Source organism: Passer montanus, unplaced genomic scaffold (assembly GCF_014805655.1).
Source record: "Passer montanus isolate IOZ18808 unplaced genomic scaffold, ASM1480565v1 scaffold66, whole genome shotgun sequence".
Taxonomy (NCBI): domain Eukaryota; kingdom Metazoa; phylum Chordata; class Aves; order Passeriformes; family Passeridae; genus Passer; species Passer montanus.
In genome coordinates, this window is record NW_024371704.1 from 1,418,372 (window position 1) to 1,441,745 (window position 23,374).

General features: G+C 48.4%; 1 long non-coding RNA gene across 1 annotated transcript; it reads left to right on the forward strand.

Moving 5' to 3' along the window:
* The first annotated feature begins 947 nt into the window (after nt 1–947).
* LOC120511548 lies at nt 948–7,893 on the forward strand. The gene is made up of 5 exons (XR_005629756.1): nt 948–1,065; nt 1,263–1,535; nt 2,298–2,467; nt 7,227–7,362; nt 7,683–7,893. It is a non-coding gene; the product is annotated as an uncharacterized LOC120511548 (long non-coding RNA).
* The last annotated feature ends 15,481 nt before the right edge of the window (nt 7,894–23,374 follow it).

The following is a 23,374-nucleotide window of genomic DNA, read 5'->3' on the forward strand; positions in this document are numbered from 1 at the left end:
GTTCCACAGACTTATTGGGGTATTAATGAAGAAAAGTAGCGTTCTGTGAAGGCAGGAAGTGGCCTCCAATAAAATTTGCAAATTTCACAGAAAAACGGACATAAAAAGGTCAAGACTCTCCTCAGCCATTTTGTCTAATTTTCTTTGAGCGGTAGATTTCTCTACTCACTTAAATTACTCAGGTCTGAGCAGCAGCACAGCATGGTTGCCACCATCCCGAGGGGAAGTGTTCACCACCCTCTTGCAGCAGCAGTCCAAGGTCTATCCCTCACCACTTTTCAGAATTGCTCAACATTTTCTTGACTGCTCGTAGCTGGCGTTAGATCATCAGATTTTCCTCCATTGTAGAATTTACAAATTCAGGGGTTTTTTTTGTTTGTTTCTATGGCTTTTTTAAATTATGCACAACTCTCCTACTTCCCTCAAAGGGTTTGCTCAAACCTTCTAAACTTGACTGGAAGATCTGATGAACCGTTTTACTTCCAGAGTGCATGACTTGTAGGGAGGTATAGGCCTGTGTAAACAGCTGTTTTGGCTGAAAATTGATTTGAAATATTGTTTCAAACATCTGTAAAAATGAAGCCTAGCACCTCATGGAGACACTGTCAGCAGGGAAGAAAATTTGCAGCCTCTTTTGCACACTGCTCCTGTTTAAATTTCCCTCTGATGTTAAGGTGAGGAGCACTGTGGCATGGCTGTGAAGTCTCTGCTGTGCAGAGACAATCCCAGGTGAGGCCAGTTCCCTGTGAAGCAGATGCTGTGACATTCCAGAGCCACTGAGGGCCTGTGCTCAGGGAGCTGTCTCCATCCTGCTGGGGTCAGCAGGTGAGCAGGGAACTCACTGAGCATTCTTGGAAGAGGGGTGGGCTCAGCTGCCTCAAAATTAAGCAATCAAAATTAAAAGGAAACACAACTGACCTCAGCTGGAAGTTGGTGCGTTTTAAATACGGGATGGTGCTTTTTTGCAACCTGCCTAAGAAGTTTGCTAATGCCCCTGATTTATTATAGGGGCTGAGAGAAACAGCTTTGCACAGCAGGATAAGCATGCTTTTGACTTGGTTCCAGGTATGACAATAGCTGAGAGCCATCAAAAGTAGGAAGAAAATAGCTGCCAACAGTTCTGTCTGACTTGGATGATCCTGATTTTCCTCTTGCTCTGTCAAACCCTGCTTGCTCAGTCCTTTCTGATGGAATTGAGGACGGAACGTCCTTCCGAGAGCAGCTTTTGTTCCTGTCAGCATTTAACTGTGCTTCCTCTCTAGGATATGATCTGCAGAGCCCTGGGAAGAGAACTCTCTCCTCTGCCTTCCTGTGCTCCTCCAAGAGGGAATGCTGGGTGCTCAGCACATCCAGAGGGTTGGACCTCCGAGTTTCACAGAATGACAGCAGCAATATTCAGAGACAATATCCAGGGAAAAGGTTTGCCATTGGAAGTTGCTGAAGAAATATTGTCTCCTGCTCCTGGCTATGGCAACTGGAATTAGCAGACCAATCCTTTCCTTCCCTTCTCCCTGAAAAGGACAGTGGGAGGCCAGGTAAGCCTTCACCAAACCTCAGCAAGGAAATACCTGAGCTGGGGGAATTAGCTGGAAAATCATGCTAGAAAATGTGAAATATTACACTACTGTTAGGATTCTGGTCTGAAATAAAGCCAGAACCAGAATTTTGGAGGTTTTGTGACACTGGAAAGGAATATTTTTGCAATGTTTGTGAGGGGGGTGATGTGTGGGCTGGGCAGTTGTAGAGTTTTGTTTCACATGCTCACGTGCCACTGCAGCTTCAGCTTCTCAGAGCTTGTCCTCTTCTTCTGGGAGAGGTAAAGAACACACATCTGTTTGGGTGACCAAATAGATAAGGTGGTGTATAAAACAAGATAGAAAAATATGACCTTCTCACTGAGAAAATACAAACTTCAGGCATTTGGGCACTTTCCTAGTCCTTTTACAAAACTTGGAAGCAAATGGTTAAAAGCAGGCTAAGAATATTTACCCACAGATTAAACAAAATGTCGATTTTTTTGCCTCTTTTTCCCTCTCATGCTGTTTAAACCTGCTAGGAAATTAGTTTTGCTATGAGTTTTCATGGATAACTTGGGTTGCGTGCAAAGTTTTCTTCTAACATGTAAAATAATTGGATTTTGAGCAATGTTGTATGTTTCAAGCTAGTAATACATGTAACTAATGGGTATGAAATTTGAAGGAGGATACAGATCATTCTTTGAAGGTAAAGATGCCACAGTTTGCATAAGTTCAGTTCATGTACTTTGTCAGCTTTTGCTCTGTCCTTTGAAATTCCAGGACACCACCTTTATCTGAAGGCTTATATTGAAACTCTGAACAAGCAGTCCATGATTTTGAAGGAGAGGAGGAGGGCTTTTTCCCTCACCTGAGGAATCTGCTCTTGAGCTGAAGACCACAGCCTCTAAAAGCCTGGAGTGGTGATGTTTGTCTTTCAGAAATCCATGCAGGTGTGTAACTCATTACTTTCATACCCAAAGGCATTTCTCCACGTGTTTCTTCACTAAGACTCAAAAATTCCACCCTGGAATGCAATAACATTGCTTAAGGAAACTGGAGATTGCCTTGCCTTGAAATAAATCCTGTCCCCTCATTGCTAGAAGTGCCTGAAGGCGTGTGCACTACCTGTCCTTAGAGCCACAAGCTATTTAATCATAAACTCTGGGTAGCTGTGAGTGGCCATAAACAACTTGGGTGCACTAAAACTGCACAGGGGGAAAGGATTAAAAGTTGCAGGAGGGCAGAAAGGGGAGGCCATGCTCAGGGCCACATGTGCCCTGGTGCCCAGGGATGTGCTGGAGGGGAGGAGGGAGCTGGGAGAGAAGCCCCAGCTGCGTGGGAGGCTGGGGCCTCGGGTGCTGCCCAGCTCCAGCTCATTGCTGCTCTTTGTGTCAGCTTTGGGGGGATGTTTCAAGGCAGTGCAGAGTGAGGGTGGCTGGTTTTTGTTGCTGAGGAGGAGAGCAGTGTGTTTGTCCAACAGCTGCTGACAGCTCTGTCTCAGGGCAAAGAGGGAGGGGAGCAGGATGTGTGACTTTGGGGATGAATCCCTTTCCAGACTTTCCTGCCTTGGCCAGCAGGTTCTGTAGCTTTATGGCACGGGTAGAGTGTGTGAAGGGGTGGGAGGTGGGGATTTTTTTCCCTCCTCCACAGCAAAATTCATCAGTCCCCAGCTCCTTTCCCCTCCAAAAATCCTTGTGCTGCACTCACCTGCCCTGCACTAGGCACGTGGGGTCTGGCACTTTGCAGCCCCTTACTTTTTCTTCCTCCACACCTTTCCAAGAGGTCTCAGGTTTGGTCTCTCTTTTTTCCCTCCCCTCCTCTCCTGTGGTGGATTTATCCCAATTCAGGTGCTTGGGGTGGCACTGAGGTGGGCACAAGGACACTGAACTCATGGCCCTGTGGGTCAGATTGGGCTGCCTGACAAATCTGAAGTGTCCCTGGGACACTGCAGTGTGCTGGCTGACAGGGAAGAGGGGAGAGCTGATAAATGAGTCCCAAAACTGCTGTTCTGAGTGCACAGCAAGAGCCACAGGGCTGCAGAGTAGGTCTGAAAACACAAGCACTGGGTATCTGCAAGCTGTCTCTCCCGAGGCTGGGAGCAGCTCCTTGCTCTCTGGCAGCCCAGAAGCAGCTGGGGAAGATGGAGTAGTCACAGTCATTATTTTATGGCACGTCAGTAAAACTCCTGTGGGAAGGGACAAGCAGGCTGCCCAGCTTTTCACCCATCAAAACTCTTAAAAACACAACATCCTCTCCTGAGGCCCCAGCAGGAGGGTCTGCACACCTTTTCAGGTGCTTGTCGTTGGTCCTGAAGATGCAGACTGGCACTAAGTGAGGAGATTTTGTTTTTCCTGAGGTTAGAAGTGTTGTGTCAACTCTAAATGAAGACAGGTTTTGTCTGGGCGGTATCTGACACACAGCTTGCCACATGCTAAATCTGAAATTAAGATGTTTGGACCAAAACAAAATCCCCTTCTATTAAGATATTTTAGCTCTGTTGTCTTCTGCAGGATACTGAATAGAAGCTGCTATTTAAAGGTATTTTAGTGGGAAGCATCCATGGATGCTGATGGCATCTCTCTCCACTATCTGCTTATAGGATGCAGACTTTCTTCTTCAGCTTCTAGACACTACATCTGTTTGTTAAACTTAAAGGCTGGGTTTTTCTCAAGCTTTCTCAGTCTGGCTCACATTGCTGAGGGATCGTGGTGCAAATGCTGCTTCTTTTGTGCAGGATCAGGGCAGCCAGGCCATGTGCTCTGGCAGTGCTCTGGGCTGAGTGGTCACCCTGCTCATCCCTGAGTGTCTCATGGCAGAGGTGGATCAGGCTCCTTTGGCTTTTGGTGCTGGCACTCCATGCTACCCAATGGCCACAAGGTTTGTGCTGGAGTGTTTCTTTGATATCTAACCACACTTGTAAGGAGAATTGCAGTTCACACTTGGTGTTTGCTTATTTTCAAATGCAACACTTCAGCACTAAGAGGAGACCCTTAATATGGAAAGAGTCAAATTCCAGTGAATGCAACAGTGGATCTGGCCCAGATTTCTGGCCAGAAGCTCTGATCAGACTGAAGTAGCTACCCTGAAGTTCCTGCTCTCCAATTAGGAAGATGTCACATCTAAGCATCAGTCTGTAAACTTAGGGATGTTTTTATTAAACAGCTTTGGGATGCAGAAGTATTTACACTGACCTTGTTTCTCAACTCTTCTGAGGGCCAAGGAGGAAGCTGGAGGTTTTGTAAGAAATAATCCTCCTTCATTATATTGCTTCCCATCTGTTGGGTTAGTTTTTAGGGTTTATATTTATTCATCTCTCAGAGAGCTCTGGGGATTTCACAGGCAGGAAACTCCATCAGGGAAGTATCTCAGAGCACTTCTGACATGTGTGTGTGTGGCATGGACAGGAGCTCAGTGCCAGGTGAGGGGGGCCAGCTAGCTCACCCCAGTTCTGTGCTGTACCACAGAGCACAGATCTGTCCCTGCTGTGTCCAGAGCTCAGATGGATGGGGCAGGAGGCTGAAGTGGGACCTCAGCTCCATGTGCAGGGAAATCAAAGCCTTTGTGCTGCACGAGGAAGGAGGGGTGAGCTGAGTTCTCCCCTCAGTGTCTATGGTGGTAGTTTCCCAAAAACATCATCTGCAGTTGTGGTTCTGTGCAGTGGTGGAGGGGATGACAGGCAGGCAGCACTCTGGTGGTGTCACCAGTGCTAAGCCTGGATAGAGGGTACAATTTTCCCAAGCACTTGAGAGACTCATCATTTCCACTTCAATCCTATGATAACTCAAGGGGATGTTTCCCATTTTCCTTTTGGTGCCCAGTAAAATGGCCAGTGAGTAAAAGCAGGACCCACCACATCTGAAATGCAGAGTGCCCCATGCCCACAGCCACACAGGGCTGTGAGTCAGATCTGACAGGATCAGGGGGGCAGAAGGCTAAATCTGAAATTTAGGAGGAGAAATCTGGGCTCCCAAATCTGCTGTGGCACTAAGCAGGACGACTTGCAAGAGGTGAGGTGACACCAGGACTGACAGGCAAGCGCCTGGGGGTTCGTGTGGGCTTTAATGGAACTATTTATAACCTTTTGGAAAATGCAATTAAAAGTGGAATCACCCATTTGACTTATGGTTTACTGGTCCCATCTAATTAAAGTGGAAGAAAAATTTCCAGGAGAAAAGTGCTGTGGTGGGTGCAGGTGGGATCCCAGTGAAATGGGACAAACAACTCTGGCTGCAGGAAAGGGGTGCAGTGATTTCCTGTCACACCCAGCATGCCTCTCCTCATTGCCACCCCCAGTGAGGGGGGACAGGGCTAGGGCAGTGCTGGGGCACTCATGATGTGATCCTCGAGCCATTCCTGGAGCTGGCAAATGTGGTTTTGCCACCATTCTGCTCAAGGAACAGTGACCTGTGTGTGCTGCAGCATTCCTGTCCTATTTTACTGAAAGACCTTGAAATGAAGGCAACGCTGAGTCCTTTAGCAGTAGACCTATATAAATTAGGAAATAGCCTCATAAAATAAAAAAATCATATGCATCCCATTCTACAGCTTCCCTTGCTCAAACTGGAATACATTATAGGAGTTTAAAGGAACAGAGAAACACATGGTGTGGAGTCATAGAAATTATGTCCCTCAGCCTTTTCCTCAACAGCCTTTGCCTGTCTGGGCACAAATGCCATGGTGTTACAAGAGGGGAGCTGGGCATCACTAGAACAAACTAATTTTCATTTCAGTATTGCCCTCACAGGGTTTTTTCCTGCTCTGCCAGTGCCTGGTGTTTCACCCAAGACCTGGCTCCAGATAATTTATGGGGCATGGAAGAGTTCTGCTCCCATTTGGAAAGCTTGGGTTCATTCAGGTGGTTGCAGTGTCACTTGGCATGAGTGTAAACCTTGCTGAAGCAGGATAATGGAAAGTAACCTTTCCTGCCTGGTTCATGAGTTTCAAGGCAGTGTTGGACTCCCTGAGGAACAAGGGGTTTGTCAGCTCTTAGAGGCAAAGAGTTGTTGCATTCTGTCCAAGGTCAGTGCCCATCTTCTCAGAGGCAAAGCAATCATGGCACCTCATCTTCTAGCACCAAGCCATGTTTAGCCTTTCCCATGGCTCTTCCCAGTTCTCCATGGCCAGGCTGCTCCAGACCAAAGCAAAGCTTGGAAGGAGCGTGAGGGAGGGCTCTGCAAAGCCTTTCCCATGGCTCTTCCCAGTTCTCCATGGCCAGGCTGCTCCAGACCAAAGCAAAGCTTGGAAGGAGCATGATTGAGAGTTCTGCAAAAGCCTTTCCCATGGCTCTTCCCAGTTCTCCATGGCCAGGCTGCTCCAGAGCAAAGCAAATCTTGGAAGGAACGTGAGGGAGAGCTCTGCGGAGCTGCCGTGGCGGAGCAGGGGGAGCTTTCCTTGTGCTTGCTGCAGAGCTGGGCTCCTGGCACCCCCCTCCATTAACCCCTGCTCTCACACCTGTTCTCGCTGCAGAGACACTTCTTGCACCTCCCACAAGTGCACATGCTTGGGCTCCAAGAGCCTCCCTGGATTTCGGACCTTCGCGTGATCGGAATGAATTAGACTTGGCTGAGGGATGGGATTATTGCAGACCTGTCACTTCACAGTATGTTCCTGTTACAGCCCACACTCGTGTCTGCTAGTATTTTAAAGTAAACTTTAATTAGCATTTTCCCAAGAGTGTGAATAAATTGTTTTATTGTTGTTTTGCTGTAGGTTTTGTTTTAAGGAAAAGAGTGTTTACTCACCAAGGACATGTTTCCAAACTCTCCATCCGCACCAGTCCTGGTTTTTATGGTGTCTCATCACAGATCCCTGTAAAGCTCTGGGTGCAGGGCTCCTCAGTGCTGGGGTAAGATATGTTGTGGAGGGTCATGCAAGTGCTGGAGTATTTCTGAGTAGTGTTGGAGCAGTGCTGTCAGACTCCTGATGGCCATGTCTCACCCATTTACTAGAAAACTATTCCAGGGGAGTTTCTCCAGTCTAACTAAAGCTGTGTCTGCCTTGGTTTGGTTATCTGTGGGCTTGGCTTGGACTAAGTGACCTCAAAATTCCTGGTTAACTCCTGTCTAACCAAATCCAGCAGCACCAGGCAGGTCTCCTTTTATTGTAAATAACATCTGAGCTGCTCTTTTATTGTAAATAACATCTGATGCTGAGCATGTTTTCCAGCCCTCAGTCCAGGAAGGGTGAAGGAGGTGCCTGATGTGGTCCAGAGATCTGCTCCCAGACAGCAAAGGAATGGAAAGGACGTTTTGCACGTGGCCGAATTCCTGCAGAATTACTTTACTGCTGAAAATAAGCACACTAATAATGCGTGGAGGTTTCTACCCACCCAACCCATCTATCAGATGGAACTTGTGAAAGTGGTGGAATAAGAGGTGAGCAACAGACCTGTTTGTCCTCTTTGTGGGGAGATGTTAAGGGAGGGCTGGGAAATGGGGCTGGGGCAGGGGTGTTACCTGTGAGTGCTGCCACAGACTGGGATCCCCAGACCATCCCACCAGTTTTAAAAGGTGCTGTGAGGAAGGTAAACCCCCTGCCTGGAATACTAGAGACAGGGAGAATAAACCAGCAGCTGGGAAAAAAAAAAAAAAAAAGAGTAAATTTAGAAGCCTGGGTGGTAAGGAAAAATTTTTGGAGGGAAGAAGGTCCTGCCTTGGGTGAGCCACAAGGACTCCACTGGCTTTTGCATTGCAGAAAAACACACTTGAGTAAATGTGCTGGTGTGAAGTGTTCAGGCACAGAGACTGACTCCTTTTAGTTTCACCCATGCATGGCTTTGGTTCCACCCATCTTGTTTAAACAAATACACTCGGTGGGAATGAGGCAAGGAAAATCCTGTTCTCCGCTCGCGTTTCTTCTTCCCTCTGCTCCTCCAGCAGGGACACTCAAAACACAGATGGAGATCAAGGCGTTGGGTTTTAACAAAAATCAAACAACAAATCAATTTGATGTGTCCTTAAAAAATCCCACAGTCATTTCCAGTGGCATCAGCAGAGCTGCTAACAGCTGAGCGTGTGCCCAGTCACTTGTTGCTGCATGTACTGGTTTTCTCATAATGAAACCATTCTTTCCCTGTCATGTGAAGACTCCAAGTGTGGCTTTTTGGTGGCAGCGACACAGGAGCATCTTGAGAAGTTGCAGAGTGGGTTATCTGGAGTGTCACCATGGGAGCAGCAAGCCCAGGTTGTCATTCTTGTGCTTCTGAGCAGGGCTTGTTCCCAGTTGCCTGGTGAGACCTCTGTCAGTGAGTGCCACATAAAAAGGTGATCAAAAAAAAAGGATAATGGATAATGCCTGGGAATCAAAACAGCCAAATCTCTCACCTGCCAGTAGTGAAAATGGGCTACTGACACCCTTCCAGAAGGCACAATCTACTTATCAGAGGAGAGCCCTCTGCCCACTGGGAAGGAGCTGCCCCCATTGCTTCCCAATATGAGATGGGGGATGCAAGAGAACTGGCAGCCCACTGGTCAGTGGCAGTATCCTCATTTGTGTGAAAATGCATATTTGGTGACGTGCAAAATCCCAAGAGGCTTCAGAATAGGAAGGATTATTCTTTTTATGCCGCTTTTTCTCTATTCCTTCCCCTAGGAAGACTTCAGACCTCTGCAATCCAACCTCCCATCTGGAGCAGGACTGTCTCCAACACCAGATCATGTCAGCTTTGGCTGCCCAAAGCCTGATCACTGCTGTGGGTGTGGATGTCACCACTTTCTGGGTAACCTGTTCCAGCTCTGTCTACCCTCCTAGTCCAATTTTTTTTTCCATAATATCCCATCTGAACCTCATAAGCCACATTATGTGACCATTGCCCTTACCTGCCAATACCAAGAGGAGTGGCCCTCTCATCATCACAACCCCCATCAAATCCAGTGGGCAGGAGCCTGTAGAATTTGGTATCAATTTCCCTTTTTCACTGGTTTTGTGTTCAGGAATCACTCCTTTTACTCCTTGGCATTGCTACTGAAGGAGAAAGGGGTTTCCTGTGGCCATGACCTCCCCAGCTGGGGAAGAGCAGTGTCAGCTCAAGCCCTGAGGAGAGGTGGGAGTCTTCAATCCATGCAAATCCATGGGACAAACTGTTTCTTTGAAGAAGAGCTCATTTGCTTTCCCTTGTGGCTTATTCTACCAAAACCGAAGAGAGAGAATTCAGAAGTTATTGGCATCAATTTTAATGTAAAAGGTTACGAGGGACTGAGCCCTGATGCACATTCCAGGTCTCTCCTATTATTTTACCCTTCTCCTGACTCACCTGCTCTGGTTGCTGTGTGTTTCTCCATCCTGGGAGAAGCAAAGCACTCAACACGTTGCTCACCTCTCCTGTGACCTCTCTGATGCCACACCTTTGTTGGATGACAGCAACAAAAACAGCACAGAGAATTCCCAAAAGGGTGAGGACTCCTTAATCCCTTCAGAAAACCAACCTGATACTTCGTGGGTGGGTCCCTGCTAGTCCCAGGGTGAATTAACATCTCCTTCCTCATCCACAGCTCCCAGCCCTTTGGATCACACTGCATGCAAGGGCCAATCCTCTGTGCCTCTGGCCCCTCTTGCCCCCTTGTTTGCAGAGGTGGTGCTTCATGGGGACAAGGGTCTCACCCTCTTAAAATCCCAGCTCTCTTCCCTTTTCCCAATCCCACACGTGGCTGTCGAATCCATGGGTCAATTGTTTGCCTGGAAGCCAGCAGGACAGCCCCCTCATGACCAGTGACAGTTTTGCTGCTCCTCCAGTGACCTCCCTCAGTGTTTTCCAGAACTCTGCCTCTCTCTGGACTGAGTCCTTTGTCTGTTTATTTCGCATCCTTCTCCCATCCTGTGTTCTGCGCAGACACATCACCATGGTACCGAGGTTCCCTGTGGTCAGTATTAGATATTAATCATTGAGATGTTGGGGGATTTGTCTCCATTTGCACAGGAAAAGGATTAAAAGAGTTCAGTTTTCCACGTTATGGGATAGATTGTGGGTGAGACCAGACTCATGGACCCCAAACAGGAATTCAGTCAATCCATCCTTTCCATTTGGGACTTTAAGAAAGACACCTTCCATAGGACAGACCCCAATCCCTATGTTAAGCAATCTTGACGTTTTCCTGCCTTCCCTGGATTTGCAAGGTTGTGATTTATCAAGCAAGAGCACAGCAAACCAACACCTTGTTCTACAGCCTCACTGCAGGGATGATTCATAGGGGCTGCTGATGGCACCTGACGCTGCATTTTGGCTGCTCTTCTGGAAATAGTGAGCCCTTTGTGGATGTCTGGTCATCAGATGATGAATTTTTGTTTGCTCCCACCTGAGCTTACTTCAGGCTCAGATGCCACACATCTTCATTAATCCTCTTAGCCCTCCCTGATTTGGCTGCACCTTGTTACCTGAAAGAAAGGAATTTGGTAATGCACCAGTGGAATGAGCTGCAGTGATCTGACATCCAAACCCAGAAACAAGCAACACTTTCTCCGCAGAAAAGCCCCCCCGATTATTTCTCTGTCACTTGTGCTCACCTGGCACAGTCCCAGGCCATCCCGAGGCTGGGATGTGTGCTGGGCAGTGCCCAGAGGGATGGACTGGGGGCACACAGAGGGCTGCATGGGGCTGTGGCAATGCTGAGGAGCAAATTCTCCACACACAACAGCCACAGAATCTGCCTGAGTTCAGCAAAGCACATTCTCTGAGCTTGGGCTTGTTTAATAGGAAAAAAAAATAATAAAAGAAAGAACCTGCTGGAAAAGAGGGGTTTCCAGGCTCCATGGCTGTGGGAGGTGCAGACAGCCCAGATCCCATGGTGTCATGGCATTCCCCCATGGATCCTTTCTACTTGGGCTTGTTTAATAGGAAAAAAAAAAAAATAATAAAAGAAGGAACCTGCTGGAAAAGAGGGGTTTCCAGGCTCCATGGCTGTGGGAGGTGCAGACAGCCCAGATCCCATGGTGTCATGGCATTCCCCCATGGATCCTTTCTGCCCGCAGCACACAGTCAGTGGTCGGGGCTGTGCCTTCACGTGCAGCACCTCAGGGATTTCAGAGAGAGGCCTTTGCCCCTCTGAATTCGATGGTTATGGCTTGCTTGTGGTTTAATGTATATAATGATGTAATACTTGTCACTTTTAACAGTTTTCCATGAAAGGCAGTGGTGACAGTAAATACATTTTGCTCTCAGCTTCTATGGCACGGCAGCAGTTTGTTTGTAGCCTGCATGACAAAGCCTCCCAAAGCATGGCAGGGCCAACCTGTGAATGCCCAGTAGGTAATTACCTGCTTGTCCACAGGAACTGGGAATTTCTGATGGATTTTGTGTGCATATGCACAAACAGGAATTCACCCAGGTTTTTCCCTTAAACCATTCAGAATAATTGTAACTTCAGTGCAGCAATAGACAAAAAATGCAACTTTTTTAAAACTTTCTGCAAGGATAGCCAAAATTTGTCATTCCATAACAAAGCAGCTACATCCTTAACTGTTGGAGAGCCTGTATCCCTGTGTTTTGGTAACTAATAACCCATCCCTGGCATGCTGTATCCATCTTCCCAATGCTGCTGTGAGTCTGAGGGCCAAACCCTGGACCAGCTTGCCTTGGTATCACACACACCAGACATGCAATGGCTTTTCCCACCATGACTCATGGGGATGGGTGTGCCCCCAGCTTCTCCTGGAGCACTTAACTGGAATAACCCAAATGGAGAGGGAACACCTTGCACCGTGCCCTGTGTGCTCGTGCTGCTCTTGCCACAGCCCTGGGGGAAACCCAGAATTCTCATCCTGCCTTAAAGAGATCCTGGGCACGACATTTGTGGGTTTTCCAAGTGCCACATCCATGCCCTTGTGGGTCACAGAAACAGAATATCTTGTGTTGGAAGGGGCCCTCAAGGACCAGGGAAGTCCTGACTCTGATGTGGTGAATGGCAAGGTCCCCACGGAGCTGAGATTTCACAGGACTCTCCCAGAAATACAGCTCGTCACATGATTTGTGGTGTAGCTTCTTTTCCTTTGGTGCAAAGTTCATAAAAATCACCTTTTCCATGTGCACATCTGCCTTCTGCCCCAGATCTTGGGGTTTATGTATCAGGCTGCTGACAACCAAGCCGTTCTGGCTGAAAACCAAAGTATTTTTGTGCAAAAAGCATTAGCATTTCCCATGGGAACTGTGGTTTTCCAGTACCTTCTGCTTCAATTCTCCTTTCAGGACCAACTTTTGTGGCAACCTGCAGCTCCCAGGGTGTGCTCCCAGCTTTCCCAGACAGAGAGTGGCTGTGCTAAGCTAGGGGAGTCTTTAGGTTTCGAGGTCTTGTGAATTTGGGTGAAAAAAACTTAGTCTACAAAACAAAACGTGGAAAACATAAAGGCTTTAAGGGACAAAACCTGAAGCCCAGTAGCACATTTTTGAGTCACGGTATTTTGCTGAATTTTTTTTTTTTTTCTCCTGTGTGGAATTCTGCTAAAACCAAAATTGTGCATCAACACTTTCTGAAGGAAAATACTAAATACTAAATACTTTCCTCCTAATTTCAGTCTAGTTTACTCCTGTAACAAGAAGGAAGTTTTTACAGTCGTTGGGGGAGATTTAACAAATACACCAAAAGCGAGTTTTTTAAGTATATTTTTTTTAAAGATGATTTAAAATATATATTTATTGCCACTGTAGTGGCTTTCTGGCATTAACAGAGTTTTGTAAATGATAGCAGCTCTGCTGACGTACTGATAGTTGGGTGTATCCTAGTCTGCCTAGAAGAAAACTGGCTTTTTTTTTTTTTTTTAAGTCGCAAAGTTCCTCCTGGAGTCAGAAAACAATGCGCCCAGCTACGCCAATCCATGGAAATCACTGGCTGTGTTTATCCAGCAATTAAAGGGGGATTACAGCCGCTTCAGAGCCCGCATCCCGTCCCCTCCCCTGCGCACACCGGGAGCCTCAAAGCCGCATTGTTCCCGCAGCCGGCAGCGCCAGCCCGGGGACAAGGCGGGATGGAGAGAGGGGAGCTGCTGCCAGGGAGCGGGATTACGGAAAACCAACAAACTGCCAGAACAAAGGGGAAAGGGCGGGGGGAGCCGGGCTTTCTTCTTCCAGAGGTGTTTTCCGTGCTCGGTACGGCGCAGCGGGGAGGGAAACGTCCCGGGGAGCCCACCCTGGCAATGGTCCTGCGGGGGATGTGCCGGGCAGGGCTCGGGACAAGCTCCCGCTGCTGACTGAGCGGGAAGGGCTCCTGTGGAGGGGCATCCCCGGGGCCAGGGCTCCTGCTCTGCTCGGGGCTCCGGCCGGGGTGAAGCAGGATCCCTGTGAGCGGGATCCATGTGAGCGGGATCCCTGTGAGCAGATCCCTGTGAGCAGAATCTGTGTGAGCGGGATCCCTGTGAGCAGGTCCCTTTGAGCAGGATCCCTATGAGCAGGATCCCTGTGAACAGGATCCCTATGAGCAGATCCCTGTGAGCAGAATCCGTGTGAGCAGATCCCTGTGAGCAGGATCCCTTTGAGCAGGATTCCTGTGAGCAGGATCTGTGTGAGCAGATCCTTTTGAGCAGGATCCTTGTGAGCAGGATCCATTTGAGTGGGGTCCCTGTGAACAGGATCCCTTTGAGCAGGATTCATGTGAGCAGATCCCTGTGAGCAGGATCCCTGTGAGCAGGATTCGTGTGAGCAGGATCCTGGTGAGCAGGATCCTGTGAGCAGGATTTGTGTGAGCAGGATTCGTGTGAGCAGGATCCTGGTGAGCAGGATCCCTTTGAGCAGATCCCTGTGAGCAGGATCCGTGTGAGCAGATCCTTTTGAGCAGGATTCTGGTAAGCAGGATCCCTGTGGCTCCGAGTGGCTCTGTGAGCAGGATCCCTGTGAGCAGGTCCATTTGAGCAGGATCTGTTTAAGCAGGATCCCTTTGAGCAGGATCCTGGTGAGCAGATCCCTGTGAGCAGGATCCCTGTGAGCAGGTCCATTTGAGCAGGATCACTCTGAGCAGATCCCTGTGAGCAGGATCCATGTGAGCAGATCCCTGTGAGCAGGATCCTGGTGAGCAGGATCCTGTGAGCAGGATTTGTGTGAGCAGGATTCGTGTGAGCAGGATCCTGGTGAGCAGGATCCCTTTGAGCAGATCCCTGTGAGCAGGATCCGTGTGAGCAGATCCTTTTGAGCAGGATCCTGGTGAGCAGGATCCCTGTGGCTCTGAGTGGCTGTGTGAGTGGGATCCCTGTGAGCAGGATCCCTTTCAGCACATCCCTGTGAGCAGGATCTCTATCAGCAGGATCCCTGTGAGCAGGATCCCTGTGAGCAGGAACCCTGTGGCCCCAGTGGCTCTGTGAGCAGGATCCCTGTGAGCAGGAACCCTGTGGCCCCAGTGGCTCTGTGAGCAGGATCCCTGTGAGCAGGAACCCTGTGGCCCCAGTGGCTCTGTGAGCAGGATCCCTGTGAGCAGGAACCCTGTGGCCCCAGTGGCTCTGTGAGCAGGATCCCTGTGAGCAGGAACCCTGTGGCCCCAGTGGCTCTGTGAGCAGGATCCCTGTGAGCAGGAACCCTGTGGCCCCAGTGGCTCTGTGAGCAGGATCCCTGTGAGCAGGAACCCTGTGGCCCCAGTGGCTCTGTGAGCAGGATCCCTGTGAGCAGGATCCCTGTGAGCAGGATCCCTTTCAGCAGGATCCCTGTGGCTCCGAGTGGCTCTGTGAGCAGATCCCTTTGAGCAGATCCCTGTGACCAGGATCCCTTTGAGCAGGATCCCTGTGAGCAGGATCCCTGTGGCCCCAGTGGCTCTGTGAGCAGGATCCATGTGAGCAGGATTCCCGGCTCCTGCGGCCACCAGCGGAGCCGGATTCCTGCTCCCCATGGAAACAGGCTCCCGTAGCGCCCGTCCCTGCCCGGACAGCCCCGATCCTCCCTCTGCAGTCACCCCGGGAGCCTCCGGCTCTCTTATCACCGAGGATCTTCTTCTGGCAAATATTTACCTTGGCTGCATTGCGGAGGGGGCAGTGAGCCAGGGAGGGTGGTGTCTCCCCAGGGACAGAGGGGGGCACGGCGTGGCCGTGGGGTCCCTGTCCCCTGCCACCCCCCTGTGCTGGGGAGACGTGGCCGTGCTCCCACAGGCTGCAGAGGGAAGCAGAGGATGGGGACAAGGTGCTGGGGACAAGGACACAACGCCACAGAGTGACTCCAAGCGTGGGACTGAGGGAAAAGCTGGAGCTTTTCCTGATGAGAGATGGGTGATCCTGCCAGGAGCGTGTGGGCAGAGCAAGGGGGGGCCAAGGGAGCCAGGAGACGCTTCCAGCTCCAGCTCCTGGGGCTCCCGAGCTCCCGGGGCAATGCACACAGAAACCCGGGCCTGCCCCTCCCACAGGGACACTTTGGACAACCTCTGCAAGAATCAGAGATCTGCAAAGCAACTGAAAAAGGAACAGCACCACGGAAAAAGTAAAACCCAAGCCCCCCACCAAAACAGGCTCCATGAAGGTAAAGCGTTCTGTCCCTGCTCTTGGTTTGACCTTGGTCGTGGCCACAGCTGCACCACACCTGAGGGCCTCACTCCTGAAAATGACAGCACCCAGGACCAGAAATACCTGTGCACAGGTGGAAGCTTACTTTTCCTTTCTTTTCCCTCTGTAGCCAGCCATTCCTTATGAAAGGAAGATGAATGCAAAAGCTGAAGGGCCTTTGTTACCCTGCTAATGGTACGTCAGATAAATGGGGGCCTGAGGAGCCCTGAGCTGGGAGCAATAATCAGCCCGTGTGGTGACATCCCACTCCTGGGCAGGCAGCACCAAGAGCATCTGTGGGAATTGATTGATCTGTGGAAGTTGATGCTACGTAGTGCAAGAAAGGACACCTGAAGCCTTTTGCAGCATTTGTTGGCTTTTTCTGTCTCCCTGTGTGGCTCTTCTGCACTGTAAACTGGCCAGTGCAAGAGGAGATGTGCAGTGGCACAGGGGCAGATCGAGGGCCAGTGGGTTTTTGGGTTGGTTCTGAAGCCCTTTTGCACACTCACGGAATCATGGATTAGTCTGTATTGGAACAGACCTCTAAAGACCATCCAGTCCAATTCCATCTCCAGCTGCTCCTAGCCCAGTCCAGCCTGACTGTGAATGATTGCAGGGATGAGGTGGTTGAGGATGATGATGATGATGGTGATGATGATGGTGATGGTGATGATGATGATGATGATTTCCTCTCTGGGCTGTCCCGTGTCCCTTGCCATAACACGGCAGTGCTGGTTACAGAGCTAACACCTGCTGCCAAAACCCCTGGCAAAGAGCAGACTCCATCTTTTCCCCGGGTTTTGCCTCAGCTTTGTCTCTCCTGCCTGCGGCAGCCGGCACTGCCCAGCAGACTGCGTGGCTTGCAGGGGCATCTAGTGGCCGAATGCTGCAGGAGTGATCCGGGATCCCCGTGCCCCTCCACACAGGGGGCTGCCCCACAGCCAGCTCCTGCAGAGATGCTGCCGGTAATTCCATGTGAAAGATCCCCGTTTCCCCCCCCCTTCCCAAAACAGCTGTTTTGGAGAAGCAGCCCAGCTGGGCAGGTGGCATCGAGCTCCTTGTGCTGAGCACGTGGCGCTGGTGACAGTGACAGTGGCACCCTGTGAACGTCACCGTGGCTCCCTGGCTGCAAAAATGCACTTTGGAGGGGCCTGCACTGCACTGCTGCACAGCTTCTGGCCGTGTGATTTATTGAGCTCAGCTCCAAAAGACCAAAGGAATCTCAGATTTGGGTGGGAGGAAGAAAAGCCATCCCCTGCTGTTTAGCAGAGCCAGAATTTCCTAGCATGGCACAGGTGACCAGAACCAAATCTGCTGCTGCCCAGAGGAGCCAGGCACACTGCAGGGACACCAAGCACTGCTTGCACTGCCTTTAAACGCTCAGAGGACCATACCTGTGTCAAAAAACTCCCTGAAAGTAAAAGTGCAGTATGGTGTAGTGGAGGCTGACAAACAAGGCTCTTTTTTAAGGCCCCATGACTCATGTCTCCTGGATTTTATAGGAAAATGCACACAAAAGCAATTACTGGGGTGTGAATTATTTAGTTTCTTAATGGCCTGACAGCTTTGACAGCTCCTAGCTTGTTATCTAAGCTGTTATCACAAACCCTCTTGATCTCCCAACTTTAACATGACTTTTAATTATGCTTTCATAAGAGTAAAAGGACAGACAATCTGCAGTCTGGTTTCCATTCAGTCAAACTTATTTAAACGAGGGTAACTTTTCCTCCTAGTGAGTGAGTAAAAAGGGTGATTTGGATGTGTAGGGAGGTTTAAAGATATGTCTGAAGAGACGTCTAAAAACAATTGCACAGATAGCTTAGAGTCTGTTTTTTGTATGATTGCAGGATGGAAAAAGAAAAAAAAAGTCAATTTAAGAGAACTTGGAGAACTTGGCAGCAATGGTGATGGACATCACACACACAGAGCTGGAAATACAGTGTTAAAGTTGGAAAGGTTATACTAAAAAGTTAGAAAGGTTGCACCAAAATGACAGTAAAAGACACAATGAACAATGTTACAAAGTAAGTTTTATTTACTTTTCCAGATCCAACAGGTGGGAGGGACCAGGTTAGGGGTGTTTGTACAACCTGTTTTCTTTCTCCCTGTGCGTGTGCATTGAAACACGTTCCTTAGAGCAAACATCATGTATTAATTTTTTATATGACCTATTATAAGCATCTCTTATTGGAAAAGAGTAGTTTATATGACCAGAAGGGCTCTGGAGTTGCAGAGATATTAAATAGATCCCATACATCAGTTGTTTGTTGGTCTGTCCAGTGACAGGCTGCTGTTTATCTTAAGACAGAACATCATGTTAGGGAAATGCCTCTCCCAACTGCATTTCTATGGAAAATGTTTTTGTAGAGAGAAAATATAAGGAAAAGGTAAGATGAGAAAAGGAGGGGGAAAAAAAAAAGGAAAAAAAAGTAACTTGAGAAATTCAGGGGCAATAAATCAGCACACCAGATGGTATTCATCTGTGAATGCCGTGCAGAGCTACCAATTTAAAAAAACTGCACGGGAGTGTGCCATTAAAATGCAGACAAAATATCTGCCCAGTCTCACTGCCCCTCTCTGGGGTGCCTGGGCAGGTGACTTGGCTCTGCCTGCCCACATCTCCAGGTGTCCTCAGAGGCCACTCGGCATCCCCACTGCAGCCTTGGAAAATTTTATGTGCCTTGGAAAATACGTGCCTGTTTCCTGACTAATTCTCTTAATTGCAGCGAGGAAGGGCAACAAAGTGTATCCTGAATAATCTCCCTGAAATCCAAGAGACTGAATTGCAGCGGTGCTCCTGCCAAGCGACACTGCTGCAGAGGAAAATGCTTTGTGTTGAGCTCACATGCCTTTCCCCCTGGGTTTTAGAGGGGTTTTGGGTGCCTTGGCCCTGTGTGGAGCAGCCAGCTTTGATCCACACTGCTGAAGGTCAGCAGGGGAGTCTCTTGTTGCTGCCAGAGTGTGACCCAGCACAGATCCTGCTGTCAGGACCACCCTGCAGACCACCCTGGCCAGGCTGAGTGGGGCTCTGCAGGTATTCCCCCTGGCTGGGGTGCACTGGGTGGGAAATAAAACGGGTTAGGCCAGTTTTGGGTCTGCAGCACAGGGCATCATCCTGAGAGAGCATTCCCAGCTGGCTGGAGGGAGCTGCTTCCTTCCCAGGGAAAAATGCCAAGGAAGGACCAAGCTGTAAAGTACTGGGAGGGTGCACTCAGTGTGCCAGCTCCGAGGAAAACAACACACTTTTGTCTAATTTGGGATTTTTAGCAATTCTTGAAAGCGAAATAATGGGAATAAGGGAATGCAGGACAATATGTGGAAAAAGGTAGATTGCAAAACCCGTGTTGAAAGTTTGGGAAATTGCAGCCTGCACAAACTGGGAGGTCAGTGGCATTAAGCAAACCCCCCTGAATCCTATTGCCACTCTTCCTTGTCTTGAGGGTAAATTCTGCAAAACTGTGAAGTTGTGGCATGTACACAGGTGCACAGGACAGGGGGCTCTTTTGGTTTGGGGATGAGCCACACATATTTCTCTCTTTTAGATTAAAGGGAGATGCTGCTTGTGAGTGCTGTTTAGAATATATTCAGAGTGTCTTGAAAATAAAAAAAAAAAAAGAAAGTGTTGCTTCACTCTCCAGTCTGAAAATTATGATTTGTAAAGAAAAGAAAATTGATTTAAAGGCCACAGAAACAAATTGAGGGGTCAATTTTGATTTTAATTCCAACAATTAATTAAAGAACTCTTCTGGAGAGGTTTGTAAAATTAATATTGATCTCAGATAGCAGGCACTCTGCAGTCATGTCTCCGTCCTGGTTTCAATCCTCCCACTCTGATTAATGGATGGGTTTAGCAGCAGCAGAGCTCTGTGACAGGGCAGCCCAGCAGGGCTCATCCCAGGAGCACAGAGCTCCTCCTGGCAGCAGAGCTGGCACCTTTTAGCCACATTTGGCCACCCCAGTGGCACGTTCAGCAGGTGCTTTGGTGGCCAGGTGTCAGTTCTGCACTGTTGGGAAGGTAAGAACACGTTTGATGCTGGAAGAAGCAGAAAGAGTTGGAAGCCACTTGGAAGGGCCTGGAGAACAAGTCTGATGGGGAAGGGCAGAGACAGCTGGGAGTGTTCACCATGGAGAAAAGGAGGCGGGTGGACCCACAAGTCTCAAAGTTCCCTGGAAGGATTGCAGTGAGCTGGGGGTCAGTCTGTTTTCTGATGTGACAAGTAACAGGACAAGAGGAGACAGCCCCAGGTTGCAGCAGGGGAGGTTTGGATGAGATGTTAGAAAATATTTCTTCTCTCAGAGGGCTGTTGGGCACTGCCATGGGCTTCCAGGGCAGTGGTGGAGTCACCACCCCTGGAGGGACCTGGAGGATGTGGCACTTGGGGTCCTGGGGTGGTGCTGGGGTCACACTTGCTCGTGATGACCTTAGAGGTCCTTTCCAAACGTAACAATTCCATGATTTTAAAAGAAAATTGTCTGCAGAAAGATTGTCAGAATTGCTTCATGTTTTTGAGTTGTTTTGGGCAGCTGGGCTGGGATTCCCTCACGGGCTGAGTCTTTCACCAGCAGGGATCTCTGGTGGCCAAAGGAGAGATGCTCAGTGTAGGTGCAGGAGGCAGAAAGGCTCCCCCTGCTAATGGGATTTGTTCCATCTGGGTGTCTTGTTCCACAATGGGCACAAGAGCAGCCTTCACTCCCTGAGGAATGTGCCTTTTCCTGCCAAAATCTATCCTCTCCTGTGGTAATAAAAGGGAAATCCTGAAGTACTCACAGAAAATTGAAAAAAAAATTATCCCATAGGTGATATTTTCTCTGTTGTTCTCTTTTCTTCATTCTCTCTCTTCTTCCCACTCCTTATGAACATTTGTTTCAAGCCAGCAGATTTCAGAGGCATGGAGATGGGTGAAGGGCATAGCTCTGTTCCTGACCTCTGCTGTCTCTGCTTCTGTGCCATAAACAGAATAATTTAGGAAGGGTTAACCTGAACAGCTGCCCAGAGCACTCCCCCAGTTCCCCTTCTCCAACTACAAACCACAAGTTTCTCCAGCTCTGTGCCAAGAGTTTGCCAGGAAAATCACCTCTGTCCAGGGATTTTGGTGAGACAAAATCCACCTCAGTACCTGCAATCCTACAGTGACAACAAATGGATTTCTGATGTCACCTGGACCTAAACCAAGTAGCACCAGCTTAAACAACATTCCTGAATGTACAAGCCTGGGAAGTGAATTTCCAGCCTCTGAAAATGTTTCTGCCTGCTCAATATTAGTCATGTCCACTTTATAGGGGGGTAATTAGATTAACAGGTGAGAGGTGTTTAGCATAATTTTAAGAGATTAGGTGTAATTCCAGTCACAATGTAGCATGGAAAACAAAAATCGAGGTTTTCAATGTTGGGAATTGCTGTATGGCTGGAAAAGTATCCCTGACAATGAAGTACAGCTGATATTTAGTGTCTTATTGTTTTATTTACTACTGTCTTTACAGCACACCCAGCTAGTTAGCCAGCTACTTATAAAACATATTTAATGTTTGGAGACAGTGCAGCTATAAAATTATTTTAAGGGCATGCAAACATGGTGTTTTAATGACTACAGGCACACTCGAGTTCCCTCTGGAAAAAAAAAACCAAATAAACCCCCATTTTCTGAGCAGACTCAATTGTGCCATCCCGAGTTCTGTAGATGAGCTACACAGCTCAAACTGGTTGACTTCCCGGCACTTGATGGGAACCATTTAAAAGGATGAACGCGGAGAGATCAATACCCCTTACATACTGTAAGTGATGCAGCACCGAGTACTCAAGGGCTGTTAAAACCTTGTGAACGACTGCTCAGAAATCAAACAAGAGGGGGAAAAAAAAAAACATAAACAACGCTGCGCTGTGGTTTTAGGGACTTAGTCCCATTTTGTCGCACGGGTGTTTTACCTGCAGGGCTGGTGGTAATCTTCCAGGCAGAAGATTATTCTCAGTTTACAGGTTCATACTCTGCTGGGGCACTTAAGACCAAGCTCCTTCAGAGCCCACAGGATATCTCCTGCCTATCCCTCATCCATTACTTTGTTTCTCCTTTCAGTAAATCCTGATTATTCAGGTTTTTTTTTGTTTGTTTTTTTTTTTTAGTTTTGTTTTTCTCCGTGGCAGGCTCCTGCTGGCTCACCCTTTGCACATTATATTCATCAGGAGGCTCTGCTGCGTTCCCAAAGGATCTGTGCTTTTTCCTGGTAGTGTGAGGAGGGACTGGGAGTCTTGGGAGAGCCATTAGTTCATTTGGAAAGGATTGATATGGATCTGGCCTTCTTCCAGCGCCTCCGCTGTAGAAATGATAATTTATCATTGAAAAGCACACATTATTTTTGTTAGCAGATCAGCTACTTCAGTCTCAACTTTTCTGGACGGGTGCCATGGAAACCCAAATGATTTATTATAATTTAGAGGCTGGGATTGAAGAAGCACCTCTTCATCTCTCCCTGCACATCTCCATTGGCTCCGAGCTGTCCTGTGGCATGCAGGAGCGCTCCATGTGCTACAGCAGGGAGTTCACAAACCAGAGTGATGCTACAGGTGTGCTGCTGCCTCTCATCTGCAGGTAACGTGAGGCTCATGTGAAGCTGCCTTATGTTATCAGCAGGGTGGCCAAATAATACAGGACAGCAAACTTTCTCTGCTGAGATTATTTTGCTGGTGCAGACACCAAGACTGACATTTAAAGGAGAAGATACATATCCCTGAGGCTGAACATAAAATATTTATACGAAGAGGCCGTGGACTAATAAATTTCAGTTGTAAATGTTTACAGCTGAAGGTAGTAATGAATAACCTTCTAAAAGCAATATTTCAATTTGCACTTATTGTACTTTGCCACATGTTATATTTTCAGGAAACAATAATAATTATAACAGGACATGGAATTAGCTCATGTTTAATGAATGATTACCCAGTTTAGCTGTGATCGTTATTACATCAGGGCACAATTAAAACTGGGAAATGTTGTTTATTCTGGAGAGACAGGGGACTGTATCTCCATGTATACATCCAACTAATGCATAATCTGCTCATTAAGTTGGGGCTGAGGTGGGTGCACTTTAATAAATTTGTCAGGTGACTCCCCAGCTTCAGCTGCACAGGCTCTTTAGCAACAGAGGGTTAAAGCCAGGAGAAAACGTCATCTTCAGGGACCTCAGTGTCCATCTCCTACTGATTTGCCAGAACCCACCTTCAGATCATTACAGGTCTGGTGTTCACTACCCCCAGCCTGGCTGCTCTCTCCTCATTCCTTAGACAAGGCTGTTGTCATCTTTAACCTGTGTGTGCCTTGTAGCTTTGCTTCGAGTTGTCACCTTGCTATTAAATGTTTGGGATGAGTTTCAAAGAGAAATCCCTTACCTGGTGAGGTGGATGGAAAAGCTGCATTGACATTCAA